This window comes from Danio rerio, chromosome 6 (genome assembly GCF_052040795.2).
Source record: "Danio rerio strain M-AB ecotype USA chromosome 6, GRCz13ab, whole genome shotgun sequence".
NCBI lineage: Eukaryota > Metazoa > Chordata > Actinopteri > Cypriniformes > Danionidae > Danio > Danio rerio.
This window is the reverse complement of record NC_141026.1, coordinates 59,205,983-59,225,000: the sequence shown is the minus strand read 5'-3', so window position 1 is coordinate 59,225,000 and position 19,018 is coordinate 59,205,983. Positions and strand designations below refer to the sequence as shown.

Here is a 19,018-nt window from a genome sequence, read left to right as displayed (position 1 = left end):
TGCACTTTTAATTGCACTATAAGAACATTCGTGTTTTAAAAGAGTCATGTTTGCAAAATTTCAAAGCATACCTCACCGGCCACTTTATTAGGTACACCTTACTAGTACTGGACTAGACCCACTTTTGCCTTCAGAACTGCTTTAATCCTTTATGGTATAAATTCAACAAGGCACTGGAAATATTCCTCAGAGATTTTGCTCCATATTGACATGACAGCATCACGCAGTTGTTGCAGATTTGTCGGCTGCACGTGATGCGAATCTCCCGTTCCACAACATCCCAAAGGTGCTCTATTGCATAGAGATCTCATGGACCATTAAAAATATTGAAAGGAATGTGGAGACAACATAAAAAAAAAATATTAGTTTTACTACTCATTTATGAATAGAAATGTTTTATTTTAATATAGACTTTTTCTGATATAAACAATAACCAGTAAAACTACAATTTCTTATCTCGCATGCACGGTCCTGCTTAAACACTGAAATACATCACATCCGGTCAGCCAATCGCATACAGTCTAGACGCAGAAGTCAAATATTTCAACGGATGCGCAGCTCAATTTGGATCCGAATGTTTCTGCATACGGAGATGATCGGAACACCAGCCAGCTCCCGGACCGCTCTCCTTCGGAAATGAATGACTTCTGGTCTGTCGCTTGTCGTGTGCAGTGGAAAGGAGGCTTCAGAGATGCTCTTCTGCAGACCTCGGTTGTAGCGAGTGCTTATTTGAGTTACTGTTGCCTTTCTATCAGCTGAAACCAGGCTGGCCATTCTCCTCTGACCTCTAGCATCAACAAGGCATTTGCGCCCACAAAACTGCAGCTCACTGGATATTTCCTCTTTTTCAGAGCATTCTCTGTAAACCCTAGAAATGGTTGTGCATGAAAATCCCAGTATATCAGCAGTTTCTGAAATACTCAGAGCAGCCCGTCTGGCACCATGAAAACCATGCCACGTTCAAAGTCACTTAAATCCCCTTTCTTCCCCGTTCTGATGCTCGGTTTGAACTACAGCAGATCGACTTGAACATGTCTGCATGCCTAAATGCATTGAGTTGCTGCCATGTGATTGGCTGATTAGAAATTTGCGTTAACGAGCAGTTGGACAGGTGTACCTAATATAGTGGCCGGTTACTCAAATGACATTGTATGTATGTAAAATCTTATCTTGTATGTCACATACACACAGTAAGTAGCTTGTCATATATCAGATTTTAATATGGGCAGCTCTTCACTATATCCTCCAACATGTTCAACAGAACAAAAGTGAACAAGTCAGGGTTGAGCAAATGATGACAGAATGTTCATTTTCATGTGAACTGTCCCTTTAACACACTAGAGTCAGTCCTAGCTGTGTGTTTCCTTCGTCCCAGGTGTCCACGATTGATACTCATCCTTCCTCTTCATTCTAGATGAAGATTACATGCTTAATTAATGCCTAATGAGTGTGTGTTTCCCGCTGTTGGCAGACCTTTAGCCTCAGTGACTCCCGCAGGTCATCAGGACTCCATCACTGACACGAACACATCTTCATTATGATGATTATATTGCGATAACGTGTGGATGCATCTGCAGTTATCATCCTGCCGACATGCATGTAGCCCTGATTCACCATTTCAACAGATTAAATCAACTATTGGAGCTCACAAACAATGATTTGAAGGTTTAGTTTAAAGATATATTTAATTCAATGCTGTTATTGTTACATGAATGTAGTGTGTGTGTTTGTGTGTGTGTGAGAAACAGTGTTTGACATCTGGTAATGTATCTCAGTGTAGAGCAGGGCTGCGTCTCCATGCGGGGTCAGACTTCATGATGTATGTGTCGTGTCAGCGAGTAAACTATGACCCATTATCTCTGATAAATGATCGCAGGCCGTTTGCTCTCCTGTAAGTTGCTGTGTGTGCGGTGCCCACGCTAAATGCAACCCGTAAAATCATATTTATCATCATCCCACTCAACCTGCGCACCGTGCAACACAGGAGGACAAAAGACTCGGTTCAAAATCACATGTTGTGTTAAAACTTACAACGCCCCGCGCATCGCTTCATCAAACCTGCAAGATTCACACTGTATTATTTATTAATGATTATACTATATTATATTATATTATATTATATTAGATTATTATATATTAATTATGTTATATTATATTAATTATATTATATTTAATTATATTATATTAATTATATTATATTAATTATGTTATATTATATTAATTATATTATATTATATTATTTACATTATAATAATTATATTATATTTTATTAATTACATTATATATTAATTATATCATATTATGTTATATTATATTAATTATATTATATTATTTACATTATAATAATTATATTATATTTTATTAATTACATTATATATTAATTATATTAATTATATCAAATTATATTATGTTATGTTATATTAATTATATTATATTAATTATATTATATTATTTAAATTACATTCTTTTAATTATATTACATTACATTATATTATATTAATTATATTATATTATATTAATTATATTATATTAATTATATTATATTAATAATATTATATTATATTAATTTTATTGTATTATTCATTTTCTTTTTGACTTAGTCCCTTTATTTATCTGCAGTCACCACATCGGAATGAACCACCAACTTATCCAGCATATGTTTTACACAGCGGATCCCCTTCTAACTGCAACTCATTACTGGGAAACACCCATACATTCCCATTCACACCCATACACTAAGGACAACTTAGCTCACACACTTCACCTACACTGCATGTTTTTGGACTTGTGGGGAAAACCGGTGTCACGAGTAACTTCATAGATCGCTGGATCTCACTCACAATAACTTATGAACTACAAACCCGCCATTTCTGGACTACATTTTCATACATGACCTCCACAGCTCACAAGATGGCCGCCTACAGTCCTCCAGCTCACAAGATGGCCGAGTCTTCTATAGACCGAGCAAGTTTGGATCCACTTGCAGGTGTATTCGGAGTCAGGCAAGCAATGGTCAACACAGGTGCAAACAGTTGTATAAAGGAAGTCCAGAATCGCAGTCAAAAGTATCAGGCGAGAGGTCAAAAAGCAGGCGGCAGACAGGGACAAAAAGGCTAAAGTCAACACACAGGAAAACAAGACAAGGATAACACGTTGTAATGTCACTTTACAGATAAACAAGACTCGGCCAACAGAAAACTCGGCCACACAAAAGGTCCAGCAGATCAGGTCAGGCAAGCTAACACCCTCGAGGAATATATTAATACATTTTTGGACGCTGTTATTAATTGTCCAGTAATAATAACAGGCCGACCAGAACTTTTCCTCATCTTGGATTAAATGAACCATTAAAAACTTCACTGACACAATTTGGTCCTCGAGGGGGTCCCTTCAAGAAGTCCTGGAAACAACCCTAAGGCTCAGCGGGTCCCCCTTCAATGTTGGCGAAAGAGGAAACCTCTTAATGTTTTTTTTTTTTTTTCGGGGGGTGGGGGGTGGGGGGGGGGGGGGGGGGGGGGGGGTCTGGCACCTACACTTTAGTCTACGGCACATCCTCCAGCTCTCAAGATGGCCGCTTCCAGTCCTCCAGTTCACAAGATGGCTGCCTACAGTCCTCCAGCTCACAAGATGGCCGAGCCTTCAGAGTCTTGTTCATCTGTAAAGTGACATTACAACATGTTATCCTTGTCTTGTTTTCCTGTGTTATGACCTTAGCCTTGCTTGCCTTTTTGCTTGCCTTTTTGTCCCTGTCTGCCGCCTGCCTGATACCTCCAATTCACATTCTGTTTAAAGTTTCTCTTCTTGCTTGCTTTTGCCATTGCTTTCTTGTTGGGTTTTGCCAAGGTAGAGTCATTAGCATATTCATACGGGGGAGGAGGCAGGGAGGGGTTTTGTGCTCGTGCATGTTGCGCTCAGTTTCACGTTCATTCGGATGTACAAAGAATCTGCGTGAGATTCGGCGTACGCAGTGTTTCATACATCAGATTTTTTTTCTGCGTACGCACATTTACAGCTTTGTGCGTACGGAATGTTTTAGTTTGATTTCCACGCAATTCTTAGTACATGAGGCCCCAGGACTATCTAAATGTAATTATTGACTGCATGTTGTAGGAGGCAGAACTGAAGCAGAGAGGATTCTTTATAAGGTAGTTGAGGGAGACTCTGATTTAGAGTCTGACAGTCAGACAGTTAGAGAATTATAGACAATTACAGAATGACTATCAGTTTTAAATCACTTGAGTTAAATTTGTTTTGAATTAATAGCACTTCTTTTTTTTTATTTCAGACTAAACAGTTTCATTAATTTCAATACAAAAGAAAAAAATGGCAAAAAAATTGTTACATTAATATTGCATTAATATGCCTTCAGTGGCGGTTGTTTTGAACTAAAATGGTTCTGTGGTCCGCTTCAGTGGACATGCTGTAAAATTAAAAGTAAAAACAAAATGTAAAAACTCTAAATTGTAGATATTTTTTAACCCAAAGGATGTAGGAGATCACAGAAAAAAAGAAAACATGTTTCTTTGGTTTTCAGGAGGATATCACTGGAGATTGCGAATTATGTAGCCGGAGGTACGTATAGCTGCAGTATGACGCCGTTCCTTTTGCCACTTACCGACTGACCTTTTACCTCAGTGTGGAGGGCTTTCTCACCGCAATAGTTTGTCCAGGTAACTCGTCGTGTAAAAAACAGCAATTTTACAAAAACAGAATCCAAAAATAAAATGAACGAGTGAACAACAGGGTGAGAATGTGGTAAAATCTGAAAACCTGGTAAAAATCAGATGAGGGCTTTTCTTTTTCTGGACGGGTTTTGTAAATGAAAGCTTTAGCGAAGGTTCTACCAGGAAGACTGAGATGTCACGTCATTCATAATAATTATCTCGTCAGCCTATAACAACCAAGTAAGCCATGTATAAAAGCTCATCAAAACAATCTGTTTCGCTGTATTCAGGTGACGTTGCGGAAGTTTCCCTCCATCCTCCCTATCCCCACCACCACCACCAGGTTGGCCTCGTCTCCACTCAGGGGGTTGGCTTCGCCCTGCCTTCATCTTCAGGCAGGATCTGCCAGCTCATCCAGAGTTCTGCTCTGTAGACGGGGCCTACGCCAAAGAACTTTATGAAAGGACCGTAACGAACTCTCATTCATGCAAACAATTCACAATAAATGTTCAAACGTTTATCTGCCTCCTAGAGTCTTTCTGGTAGAAATTGTTGGTTGGCTTTAGGGAAGTAAGCGTGCGGGTGGGTCAATCGGTAAAATTGGTTGGGTTTAGGGAAGGAAGAGGGTGGGATAGTCGGTTGACCGGTCACCCAGTCAGACAGACAGACGGTCGTTCAACAGCGGCCTCTGGTGGGTTTACGTGAGAACATCGTGGCTGCAAACGATGCTCGCGAGAGACATTTGAGATACAAAAACACACAGTGGTCTCTAGCAGGTTTTTGAAAACAAAAACTGCAAAAATACATAGCTTCCAAGACATATTTCGCAGTCTCCAAAAACGTTCACGTGTCTACATTTTCAGAATTTGACTGAGTTGGTCCGAAATCATGCAACGTAAGTTAACTTAAGTTGCTCCTAGTAAGTTATCTCTTAAGAGCAATCACTATCTGTTAATTAACTACTACAGCAGGGGAGTTCTCGAGATCTACCTGAGCTCAAACTCCCTTCTCGCCTTGCAAACGGGAGGGAGCCCCAGGCTCGAGGATCTTATGAGCTCAGGGCTCTTTCCTAGGACAGCGTTCCAAACCAACTTTATAATCAATCATCAGCTTAGTGTGAACTCTTGAAACAGAAATTAGGGAAAATAATATACAGGAGGGCAAATAATTCTGACTTCAACTGTTCATAATCATATAGTCTTATGATGTTTTATGTACAGGATGTTCCCAGCGTCTCTAACACACAGAGGGATCATTGTGTTGGATTGTGTCCACTGTGAGATTCAGACTCTCAGTATTAAACTTGATTTCTTTCCAAATGAAGCTGAAAATACCTTAACCTCAAGCTCACCGTGGGTCTGCTCTGAAAGGTTTATGTGTTATTGTTGAAAATCAATTCCTCCGTGGAGAAAATGAATGGGATTTCTGTTGGCCAGGCTCACCGCTGCGTCTCTATAGGGGGAAACGTGGAGTGATGAAGTGAAGTGCACTAGTTAGGGCTTACAGGCGGACGGAGAGCCCGTGCTCTGATTGTTGACAGACTGAATGAATCTTTGTCTTCATTTGGTCCACAGAGGACAGTGGCTTATGCTGCACGACAGAGACGAATACTGGAAGAGTCTCTCATCTGCACACACACACACACACACACACACACGCAGATATATTTACACAAACACACATGCTTACACAAACACACACTCATACTCTCTCACATACACACATTTACACAAACACTCTCTCGCTTTCTCTCAACCACACAAACACACACACTTTTACACAGACAAGGGGGAATGTCAATCAAAGTGTTTCTGCAAACTGTTTTTATCAAGTCTGATTAGAAAAAAAATATGTTAATTAATTTGTACCGTTAAAGGCTGGCTATATTCACACACTGCTGCCACACAGCTGTGTTTAAACCCCTTATAAAAGTGATTTTTGCACAAAAGGTGCTCTTTAATAAGCATATCTAATATGCAGTGTATACTACACTCTCAGAAATAAAGGTACAGGAGCTTTTACTGGGTCAGTACCCTTTCAAAAGGTTTATATTTGTACCTGAAGGGTTCCTAATAGTACCTTAAAAGGTATGTTTGGGCACTAATATGCACCACGAGGTACCACTGTGGACCCTTTGGGTACAAATATGTATTTTTTTATTATTTTTATTATGCAAGAAAGGACATTATAAAGATACAATATGAACAAGGAGACAAAGAGGGTTACATAAATAAAATTCCAGCAAATTAAACAAGTTACAATGATTTACACAGAGAAAGCGTTTTACATGCAATGTAATTGTTAGAGTCTTTTAAAGAGTTCACATATCAATTAAAGTCCTTTCTGAAAATAAAAAAAGTTAGGGTGTTTCTTTGAAAATGTACATTTATGGATGTAAAATTTTGCCAAAAAAGCAATACATTTATAAAATCTTTACAATGAGAAGGATCTACATTCATTCATTCATTCATTTTCTTGTCAGGTTAGTCCCTTTATTCATGAGTTCACACTTGCATTCGTTTAAGTATAAAGCATATTTGGCGTGCTGTCCGGGGGGAGGGCTCTGAGCTCGAGGAGACACCCCAACTCGAGTTATTCCCCTTGGGCTCTATTTTGACGGTCCATGCGCAGAGCGCAAAACGCAGGGCGCAAACGCTTTCAGGGCGTGTCAGGACACGTTTTTGCTAATTTAAGGATGGGAAATCTGCCTTGCGCCGTGGCACATGGTCTAAAAGGGTTGAGTTTATTTTCTTAATGAGTTATAGGTGTGTTTTGAGAATAAACCAATTAGAGTCTCATCTCCCATTCCCTTTAAGAGCCAGCTGCATCGCGCCAAGAGCGCATTCGCTATTTACAGGACGCAAAGTAAGTCTAAGTGGAAAAACTGAGCATTTCACTAGCAAACAGTTCACAGTTTTTAACAGAAAACAGTTAAACAGAGCATCTACTGCGTAAGAATGAGAGATAATGGATCTACTTTCACTTTCGCTCTTGGATAGGGAAACCTTTACGCACAGACATCAATTAGTCTATAAATAATTAATTGCATTTGTTAAGCGCAAATATTCGTTTCAAAACTATTTCTCAATTCAGTTCTAATTTCCAGCAAACTAATAAATGAACAATAATAACAAAGTGTGTTCAAAAACCTGAGTTATATCCTAAAACACATGCTGTGCCCCATATGGTCTAAAACCTGACAGGTGGACAAATCTAAGCTTGTTTTTAATAAACCAAATATAAATATGGATATAATAAATAATACTGCTAATAATAATAATAACATTATACAAAAGCAAATTGTTATGAATGAACTGAAAAAGCCTCCCGAGATGAAGAAGACATAAAAGCAGTGATTTTTCATATTGATGTAGGCTAGAAAATAATATGTTTTGTAATATTTTAATCCTTTATATTTATATTCTATATCTATTCTTATTATATCCTATATATATCCTTAATATTTAATTTTTTTCATATGTAAAGATATTTGCCTATTGCTCTCTTGTGCGTATTAAGCAGTGTGTAAGTGAGGCAGAACTCTGCGCTAGAGTTTAGACCGGGTTTGTTTTGGTCTAATGAAAAATCTATTATAGTTTCTCAAAATAGCAACGCGCCAGCGGTCCGCCTCAGAACGCCTTCCTTTTTAGACCAGAACTCCTATGGGCGCACATATGAGCGCTAATGCATTTGCTATTTAAACAGCGTAGCGCAACGCCTCAAAACCACTCTTGCGCCAAGCTGAAACTACCAAAAGACTACTGCGCCACGCCTTGCGCCACACTGCGCCGGGTGTATGATAGGGCCCCTTATCAGGAAACAAAGAGGAGTTGGTATTCGAGCGAAGTATCTAGCCCGGCCCCAGAACGCTCCCCAGGAATTCAAGGCAAGTGGTGAGGTGACGGGGTGGTGGAGGGATGCTAAAGTCGTGAGATGCTGCAGGTAAGACAGCTTTGGTATATATAGGGGTTTGTTCAAGAACTGATTTGATAATGGGATGATTGTCAATGACCTATTTGATACTGAAACTTCTGCGCATGCTCCTCCCGAAATTTGTTTACAAAACATTACTTAATCCGGGGTCGCCACAGCGGAAAGAACCGCCAACTTATCCAGCAAGTTTTTACACAGCGGATGCCATTCCAGCTTCAACCCATCAACATCTACACACACAAATTCACACACAATCATACACTACGGACAATTTAGCCTACCCAATTCACCTGTACGGCATGTCTTTGGTCTGTGGGGGAAACCAGAGCGCCCGGAGGACGCAGAGAGAACATGCAAACTCCACACAGAAACGCCAACTGAGCCGAGGATGGAACCAGCGACCTTCTTGCTGTGAGGCAACAGCACTACATACTGCCCCACTGCTTCGCCCAGATCTACATTCAGCAACTAACAGAAGAATACAATTTTTGGGGAAATAGAGAAGTTTGGAAATAAGAATTTTTTTAATGAAATTGGAAAAGTCAACCCAAAACACTTTACAGTAAGCACACTCCCAACATAAATGGTTTAGTGTTTCATCATATTGGGTACAAAATGAGCATCAAGATCAGGGGTGTCCACACTCAGTTCTGGAGGGCTGGTGTCCTGCATAGTTTAGCTTCAACTTCCTTCAACACACCACCCTGGACATTTCAGTATACCTAGGAAGAGCTTGATTAGCTAGTTCAGGTGATTGGGGTTGGAACTTAAATATGCAGCACACCGGCCCTCCAGGACAGAGTTTGGACATGCCTGATTTAGGGGAAATATTAGCCCCTTTCACACATACAGATTTTTCCGGAAAATTACCGGCAATTTTCCGGAAAGGTGTGTATGTGTGAACAGGTCCTTTTTGAAAATATCGGTAAATTCGTTCTGGCTATTTTCCGGAAAGAGAAGTTGTAACATTACCGGCAATTTGCCGGAATGCTGTGCTGTGTGAATGCAGAAGCAAGATTGTCGTAATAAGCTCGTGCAAGTCTAGAACGTGCTGACGTAAGACTTCTGCTTTAGCCAATCACAACAGTCAGACGCATTTACGTCTGCGCGGTTTGTGAGAATAAAAGCCTTTGAATATTTTTCCAGACACATTTAGCTGCTAGGAGTTAGTCAGATCACGTTTATATGTTCTTCTTAATGCCAACTGTGTAAATAATCATCGATGAGATGCTCATGATAAGCCGTTGTTTGTTTACCTTCAAGCTTTGCGTGTGCCTGTGAAACACCCTGTGAGCGCCAGCACACGCACATATTATGAACATCTCGACATGCGAAAGTGATCCTGCGAAAGTTGTTCACAATATTGATCATCCACAGAGTTTGTAATTTAGTCAAATGTTTACAAACACAAGCGCAGCCGTTTAAAGCTCATTTCTGGTTGATGATGTCAGAATTTACCGGTATTTTGGAATGGATGTGTGAATGCTCTTTTCCGGGAAATTTCCGTAACGTCCTCGCCTGTGTGAACAGCGCTTTTTTGAATATACCGGTAAAGTCGTTCCGGAAATTTTCCAGATATTTACCGGTATCACTGTGTGAAAGGGGCTATTGTTATTAAATTTAGCTAGTTTGGTATTTATTGCTAAACAATTATAAAATATTTGGATTGAGACTTCAACAGCTTTATTAGATTTTTTTTTTCCCTGAAGAAGCCAAAACTGTTCCTAATCTATGTCAAATATATTATTTCAAAAACCTATGCAAGCAGGTAAAGAGATCCGAGAACTATTAATAACAATCGAATATCTTTGTTTGACAACATGCCAGAATCAAAACAAAATCCCGCCATGTTTGAAACACACAGCCGAGAGATTACAGCGGAATTATATATACATATAATAACGAGACATGTCCAATCTGGTTTCAAACAAACCTTGTCGTTGTCTTGATAAACAGCCACAAAGCCATGGAGTAGAGCAGAATCTACCCTGTGCCTCAAAGTTTTCTACGAGCCAGTCTGAAGCACGAGCGGTTTCGCTTTCTTTCTTGCGCTCGCCACGCTTCTATATCTGAAATAACAAACTTCTTGAGCTGATGATTATAACACGCACTCGATTATTGACGTGCTTTTAAAACCTGAAAAAAACCTGCACATTATTTCTTCAGCAAACATGAACAAACTGCGTTGTTTTAATTTTTATCATCACCTTTTGGACTAATTTGAGCTCAGAATGATGGAGTGACTCTAACAGAGGCTACACATGCTGCTGAAGATTACAGACACATATAAGAGCTTTTCACTGACTAGGCTATATTTTGTGTTGTTTTGAGCCTAATTATGGATGAAATGTCTGCTGTGTGTAGTGTTTCAGTAGTTGGTAACATATTGGAGACTGTAAGAGGCTGCATGTGTTCATTTATTTGTTTATTTAATATAATTGCAGACATTGCAGTAAGCTATTTCGCACTGTCATTGATCCGCAGTTATAATCCTGTTCCTAGAAAAGTTAGTAATAAACATTTATACAGAACTATTTAAGTGTGTAAAGCGTCTGTTTTGTGAGAAGTTCTGTTCATATGATATGTAAACGACCCGTACAGCTTTATTGTAGACATTTCATCAAGCGAGAATGATGCAACTGAGGCCCCGTTTACACTAATGCGTTTTAGTTTGAAAACGCATAAGTTTTGCTACGGTTACGCCATCCGTCCACACTACGCCGGAGTTCTCGAGCGCCGAAAACTGAGCTTTTTGAAAACGCTGGAGAGGCCGTTTTCATTCTGAAACGCTGCTGCTCCGTCTCAGTGTGGATGGGGAAAGACGGAGACATCTGAAAATGGAGGCGGGGCTGCAAACGTTCGCCTATCTGATTGGGGCTTTTCCTGAATATTAAGTAGCCCACACACAGTTCAGTCTTGCCTCCTCTTCTTGTAAGTTAAGACTTCGCAAGTTTGATCAAGGCTGCAGTCTCCCTTTTCTCAGTTTGATATGGAAAACATACCGAGGACACGGGTAAATCTTCAAAGGGAACAGTGTACTTTATAACTTCATTCACATCACCTTGGCTACGTTTCACTTTCTCAACAATAAAATGTAAACATGATTTAAGGAACTGCCTATTTTCTTTTTAATATTAGCAACTTAACAGACAGCAGAAATGTTGAGGCGTCGTACTGCATATATGAGCGTCATCTTCACTGTGTGGATATTTATAACAAAACGGAGCCGATAACAACTGCCTCCTTTCAATTTCAGTGAAAATACGAAACGCACCCTCTCTTCTGCTGAATATCAGTTTTAATAATCGATAATTATAAAAGTATAACATACAATAAGTTTATACATTGTAGGAAATAAAGACGAGCGATCAGTTAATGTACCTGGATTAATCATTAACTTATCTTTGCGCTTAACCAAAACATGTTACCCGCGAACAAGTAACTTAATAGATTCCAATGACCAAAGTCAGGGAATTGGCCTATGTCGTTAGATAAAGACAACAACATGAATGAAATATCACGTTTAGCAAATATAGTGAGATTAGATCCAGCGGGAGATGCGTGATGAGCAGTCCGACAAGCAGAGCTCTCATCTGGGTAGAAATGCTGGATCGCTTGCCCGAGAGTGTCTGCGTGGTCACGTGATGTGCGTTTTCAGCGTTTTGGTGTGGACGGAGAGCAGTTCAGAAACGCTGGGTAAAACGCGAGTGTGGACGCGGATCGTTTTCATTCTACAACGCCGTTTTAAACCTAAAACGCACTAGTGTAAACGGGGCCTGAAACTTTGTCATACACCACGGCCACCAAAAGGGTACCCTAGGAAGTGGAAACGCAAGCCTGATAAAGGTGGCCTGTACTGACCCAAACCGCACCGTACTGCACCAGTCAGTGGAAATGAGCCATTAAGGCAGGGGTGTCAAACTCAATTCCTAGAGGGTCGAAGCCCTGCACAGTTTAGTTCCAACCTTGCTCCAACACACTTACCTGTAGGTTTCAAACAAGCCTGAAGGACTCAATAAGTTTGATCAGGTGTGTTTAATTAGGGTTGGAACTAAACTGTGCAGAGCTGCGGCCCTTTTGAAACTGAGTTTGACACCTGTGCATTAAGGTATAACACAATCAGAGATTGCAACAAAACCTATGGCATATTCTTTGGGGGGAACAGGAAAAGAAAGCTGATTCATATAATTTTTATTTTTTTTTGTGTATGAAAAAGGGAGACCACAGTCATCTAAGAGCTGACCAACTAAAAGTGTATTGAGTACAAAAACAGTATGTATCCTTTAAAAAGGAACTGACCCAGTGACAGCACTTGTACCTTTATTTCTGAGTGTGTATAGCAGTATAGTCAGCAGTGATTTAGCACCGCAATGCATCCTTTATTGCATCTGCCAATGTTTCTCTCTGCGTTTGCTGTATGAATCATTCTTTCTCATCAGATCGAGCAGCTACTGGATCTAATGCTCATATTTACATCAATTGATTCTGCTATTGACAGAAAGGCAAATACTGAAAAACTACAGCTCCCCCAGAAACAGCCTCATCCGTCTCGAAGAAGAATGATAATGTACGGCGCAGATTAATTTAGTGAAATAAATCAGATTTCTTGGTTAGTTGATTAATTGGCTTGCATGGCGTCATTTTTTAATTCTTCTGCGACCCAAAACAACAATATTTCACTTGAAAATGAATTGGGTGGACGATGCATCTTTAAACCAGCGCAGTCTAACACACAGTTCTTTTCTCAGATCACTCATATTTTATTTATCTGTTAAGAAGTTGAACTCTTTTACTTTATATTACGATTTTGAAGTAAATGATTAGACATTTTTATTAATAATGATAATTATAATTATCATTCATTTCTTCATTTTCTTTTCAGCTTAGTGCCTTAATTAATCTGGTGTTACCACAGCGGAATGAACCTCCAACTTATCCAGCATATGTTTTTTGCCCTTCTAGCTGCAACCCATCACTGGGAAACACCCACACACACTAATTCACACATACACTACAGCCAATTTAGCTTACCCAATGCACCTATAGTGCATGTGTTTGGACTTGTGGGAAACCAGAGCACCCAGAAGAAACCCACGCCAACACGGGGAGAACATGCAAGCTTAGAAATGCCAACTGACCCAGCTGGGACTCGAACCAGGGACCTTCTTGCTATGAGGGGATCGTGCAACCCACTGCACCATCGTGATGCCCATTAATAATAATAATTATTAATATTATTTTTATTATTATCATTCAACGATATTAAAAACTGCCGTCAAACTGCTGTTTAACAGTGTCACTCGTCTGTGAAGAGCGCAGCGCGCAAGAGCCAATCGCAGGCCTTTCAGGTGAGCGCATGACCAATCAAAGGGGTGTAAGAACTTGGTAGACAAGACTCAGAAAGCGAGCGGGATATTTATATTTGTATATTTGCTATAAATGCTTGTTTTGTTTAAAGGTACAGTTTATATATCTGACTGTTTGTATTAAAGGACAACATTATATTACAAATAGTATCTAAATATATTTATACATTTGAATTAGGGCTGTGCGATTAATCTAAAATCCGATTTCGATTTCGATTATGGCTTCTAACGATTATGAAAAACTATTAATCGAGATAAACGATTATTGCATCATATACCAAAAGCGCAAAAGACCGTGTGCTTATGTGAGTGTGCAACACGCGCACGCGGTCAGCATTCGGTCTCATTAGCACACTGAGATGAGCAGAGGAGCACAGACATCTAAAGTAATCTTAACATGAGCGCTTTAATGGTCAAATAGGTGTCAAAACGCGGTGTTTAGTGATTATTCATATTAACCCTCATTTGCGTAATAAACAAACGAGTTGAGATTTAAAAGACACGTGAAAGAGAAACCATTAAAGTGACAGTGCGAAATGCTGCCGCCTGTTTTATCATTAATCAAACGACGAGAACATCCCTTACTGCTCCTGACTGAAGGATTTTTGTAGCTAAAGTGTTTTCATGGGGTGAAGATGCTTAAATCACAGTTTGTTTTATGTTTTTATTCTTTTGTATTTATTTCTCTTTCCTTTGCAGGGTGGAAAATAAGTGAAGTTTATTCATAAACTAATTTCGAGAGGATCACGTGCTTATGATTTATCACGTCCAGTCTCGTATTTGCTAATCACTAATCTTCCAATCATATGAGCCCTAAGGCACCATAAATAGCCTCAGTTTTCAGTTCACTTTATCTTCGTTTGGAAGAAACCCCCCTCCTCCCCTATTCTCCTCCTTTACCTGCGATTGGGCGGCACGGCGGTCCAGTGGTTAGTACTGTGAACCACACAGCAAGAATACTGCCGGTCCTAGTCCTATAGGACCGGTGGGTGTTTCTGTGGGGAGTTTGTATGTCCTTCCCGTGTCCGCGTGGGTTTTCCCCGGGTTCTCCGGTTTCCTCCCACCATCCAAAGACATTCAACATACTTAACAATCAAGCTTGTCTAATTCCTTACGTTCCCTTAGCTACAGCGGCAGGGGAGTTCTGAGATCCACCGAGCTCGGGCTCCCTTCTTGCTCTGCCAACGGGAGGAAGCCCCGGGCTCGAGGAGCCCTTGAGCTCGGGGCTCTCTCCCGGGACAGCATGCCAAATAAGCTTTGTAAATCATCAGCTAAGTGTGAACTCTTGAACTATGTATATATATATACAGTTGAAGTCAGAATTATTAGCCCTCCAGAATATTAGCAATAACCCTTTTCCTCCAATATCTGTTTAATGGAAAGAAGATCTTTTTAAACTTATTTCTGAACATAATAGTTTTGATATATCATGTCTAATTACTGTTCGGTTTTATCTTTGCTATGATGACAGCACCTAACATTTTACTAGATGTTTTTCAAAATACAAGCCTTCAAATTAAAGTGCAATTCAAGGGCTTCATTAGAGTAATTAGGCAAGTCATTGTATAACAGTCGTTTCTTCTGCAGACAATCAAAAAATATATTGCTTAAGGAGGCTAATAATATTGACCTTAAAATGGGTTTCGAAATATTTAAACCTGCTTTTATTCTAGCTAAAAAAAAACAAATAAGACTTTCTCCAGAAGAAAAAAAAATATTAGAGGAAATACTGTTAAAATTCCTTGCTCTGTTTAACATGATTTGGGAAATATTTATTTTAAAAAACTAAATTCTCAGGAGCGCTAATAATTTTGACTTCAACTGATAATCGTTTTGAATAATCGGGATTACAATTATGACCAAAATAATCGTGATTATGATTTTTTCCTCGAGCAGCCCTAATTCGAATACAAAAATTGCTCTGCTGTGAAGTAAAATATAACTGTGTATGGAAAGCATCGTCAATGCACCGTGATGCACCAAGATATCAGATTGAACTGAATTGATGGAATGATAATCGCAACCGAACCGAACCGTGAGACCAGTGTTACGACCTCAAAAATGTCTAGGGCTGAAGTCGAGCATAAAAACTATAGAGAAAATAAATAAACAGTTAGCAGGTTTGATTTTTAAATGACCTTTAAGGTTCTTTTATTGTGAGAAGGTGGAAAAGGTTTGTATTTACAATAAACAAATAAATGAGCGCAAACAAAAAGCTTTAGGGCTGAGCAAGGCCAAAATAATAAACAAAACATTACTAACTCCACCCCGAAGATAACTTACCTACTGAATCAAAAATAAATGAAGAAAATAAATTACAAACACTACCCTTATGTCACACAACCAGCGATCGCTTCCCAGAGGATCGCTGGTTTTCACACGAACTCTCTAAACTACATTTCCGCTTTTCCCAGGACTACACATTCATACATGCACTGCTCCCAAACACACACGTCTGTTCATTCATCTATCCTGATTGCATCACCAGCTGAGCCTTGTTCACAGACTGATTTCATTCCATTCATAAGCCACTCATTCACGCTTCCAGTTGCCGAGTCTTGTTTGCTTCCTAGTAACTTTACAACGTGTTTCCCTGTCTTGTTTCTCCGTGTCTCGATCCTAGCCTTGTACCTTTGTTATCCTGTTTAGCCGCCTGCCTTTCGACCTTTTTGCCTGTTTAACGTTTACGATTCTGGACTGCCTTTATATACCTGTTTGCACCTAATTTGACCATTGCTTGCCTGACATTGAATAAACCTGCATATTGGATCTTACCTCCTGTTGTCTCCTGTCACTCCACCCCAGTAGTCGTAACACCTTACTCCTTAACTAAACGAAAAAACAGGAGAAAATCAGTGTCAAAGTAAATGGCACTCAGCCCCTACGGCGCTCAGCCGTAGGTTCGCAGCTTTATCACACACTGTAAATTTATCCAGAAATTATGAGAAATGTTCTGCTTTTATTTATGCGTTTGTATTGCATTTTGAGACCTTGATCTTTATTCCAACAACTTTTAACTTTGAAAAGTAAAAAATGTTACTTTTATGAACATTTGTAATAGTTTAAAGCAGGGGTCACCAATCTCAATCCTCGAGGGCCGGTGTCCCTGCAGGGTTTAGCTCCAACTTGCCTCAACACACCTGTCTGGATGTTTCAAGTACACCTAGTTAGACCTTGATTAGCTTGTTCAGGTGTGTTTCATTAGGGTTGGAGCTAAAATCTGCAGGACATCGGCCCTCCAGGAACAAGTTTTACTGACCACTGGTTTAAAGCAATATATATAGTCTGGGTTGGTGTTCTATATCAGGGGTGTCAAACTCAATTCCTGGAGCGCCGAAGCCCTGCAGTTTAGTTCCAACCCTGCTCCAACACACTTATGCCTAGTTCAGACTGTGTGATTTTAGACCCGATTTTGGCTCGCCGACAGGTTTTGAGAAATCGCCGACAAATGCCTGAAATCACAGGCAAATCGGTGCTCGTGCACGTGAGTGACAATCACACAGTATGAACTTGCAAAGACGCGATCTGAGAGAATCGCCGATGAGCCGACGATGCCTGCAAGATATTTGGTGTGCTGAATATCTGGAGCTGTCGGTGATTTAAATCATGCCGTGTGAATTGAATTTTGTCTGAAAATAACATCAGCGATCACCTACAGCCAATGAGGGAGCAGCTTTCACTTGTGTGTGTGCGTGGTTAAAAACTTGCTGCAGGCCAGCGGGAGGCTGGGGGAGAAGTTAACAGCGCTCTTTTTCGGTTTATTTGGACCCACGAAATGGAGGAAAAACTAGTGAGGTTTGACAGGACTCAGGAGCAACCGTGTCTGGTTCTCTCAAGGTTTTTTCTTCACTCCCATCAGGTGAAGTTTTTTTTTCCCTCTCCGCTGTCGCCACTGCCTCGCATGGTTCAGGATTGGTAGAGCTACGCATCGATGAATTTGCTCTTCAGTGTTTGAACTCTCAGTAATGATTAAATCACACTGAACTGAGCTAAACTGAACTGAACTGAACTTAAACACTAAAACCTGAACCACACTGTTCCAGTTACTATGACCATTTATGTGAAGCTGCTTTGACACAATCTACATTGTAAAAGCGCTATACAAATAAAGCTGAATTGAATTGAATTGAACCGTGTCTGTTTGACGTTTCATACAGAAAGAAATTAGTTTATCAGCAATGTTGAGGAGAAATGGCTAATTCCCTTTAAACCCAGGTGAGCAAACATGTACATGTTCTACCCTATTAAAGGCTTCTTTCTCATTATGTAGTTAATAACAAAAGATATACTGCGTGTTTTTGGCTGTGAGACGTAGTTTGGACGAAGTTGTCGGCGATTCTTCCTATAGTAAAGTCCTGCAATGTGAAAGTCCCTGTCGCCGAACCATCTTGCAGTGTAAACAAAGCAGCGACGAAACGCAAGCCCAGATAGTCAAGCAGTGTGAAAACATCTGTGACACGACTACTTTGAAAATCATGCAGTCTGAACTCGGCATTAACTGTAGGTTTCAAACAAGCCTGAAGGACTCAATTAGTTTGATCAGGTGTGTTTAATCAGGGTTGGAACTAAACTGTGCAGAGCTGCGGCCCTTTTGGAACTGAGTTTGACACCTGTGTTCTATATTATACTACAAATGCCTTGTAATAACCTGCCAGTAAAGTTTTGCTATTGTACAGACTTATTTCTCTATAATTTATTTCTTATACCTTATATTACTTCAAACTGCTAAAATAAAAGTCAGTAAAAGTCACTTTGTTTAACTGTAGAGTTAAATTTTACATTTAAAAGTCAACAGAGGAGAGATCAACATCCCTGAATGCAATTCACAACCGCAAATAAAACTTAATACATACAGTAAATACAGAAACTGTTCACAAATACATAATTAGGTATTTGGGCATCACGGTGGCGCAGTGGGTAGCATGATCGCCTCACAGCAAGAAGGTTGCTGGTTCAAGCCTCGGATGGGTCAGTTGGCATTTCTGTGTTGAGTTTGCATGTTCTCCCCGTGTTGGCGTGGGTTTCCTCTGGGTGCTCCGGTTTCCCCCACAAGTC

The 19,018-nt window shown here is 39.9% G+C and overlaps 1 long non-coding RNA gene across 3 annotated transcripts in view; it reads right to left on the bottom strand.

The window, feature by feature from the left end:
- The window catches only part of LOC147836539 (uncharacterized), a 75,194-nt gene that overhangs the window by 35,608 nt on the left and 20,568 nt on the right, over positions 1–19,018 (bottom strand). The window contains exons 3-4 of one of the 3 annotated variants that reach the window (XR_015494370.1): positions 16,739–16,792; positions 3,517–3,655 (exon numbers count right to left, since the gene is read on the bottom strand). This is a non-coding gene — a long non-coding RNA (uncharacterized LOC147836539). Of the gene's footprint in view, positions 1–3,516; positions 3,656–4,252; positions 6,292–16,738; positions 16,793–19,018 lie in introns of those variants that run through there. The other 2 variants (XR_015494371.1, XR_015494369.1) reach the window with 2 other exon arrangements.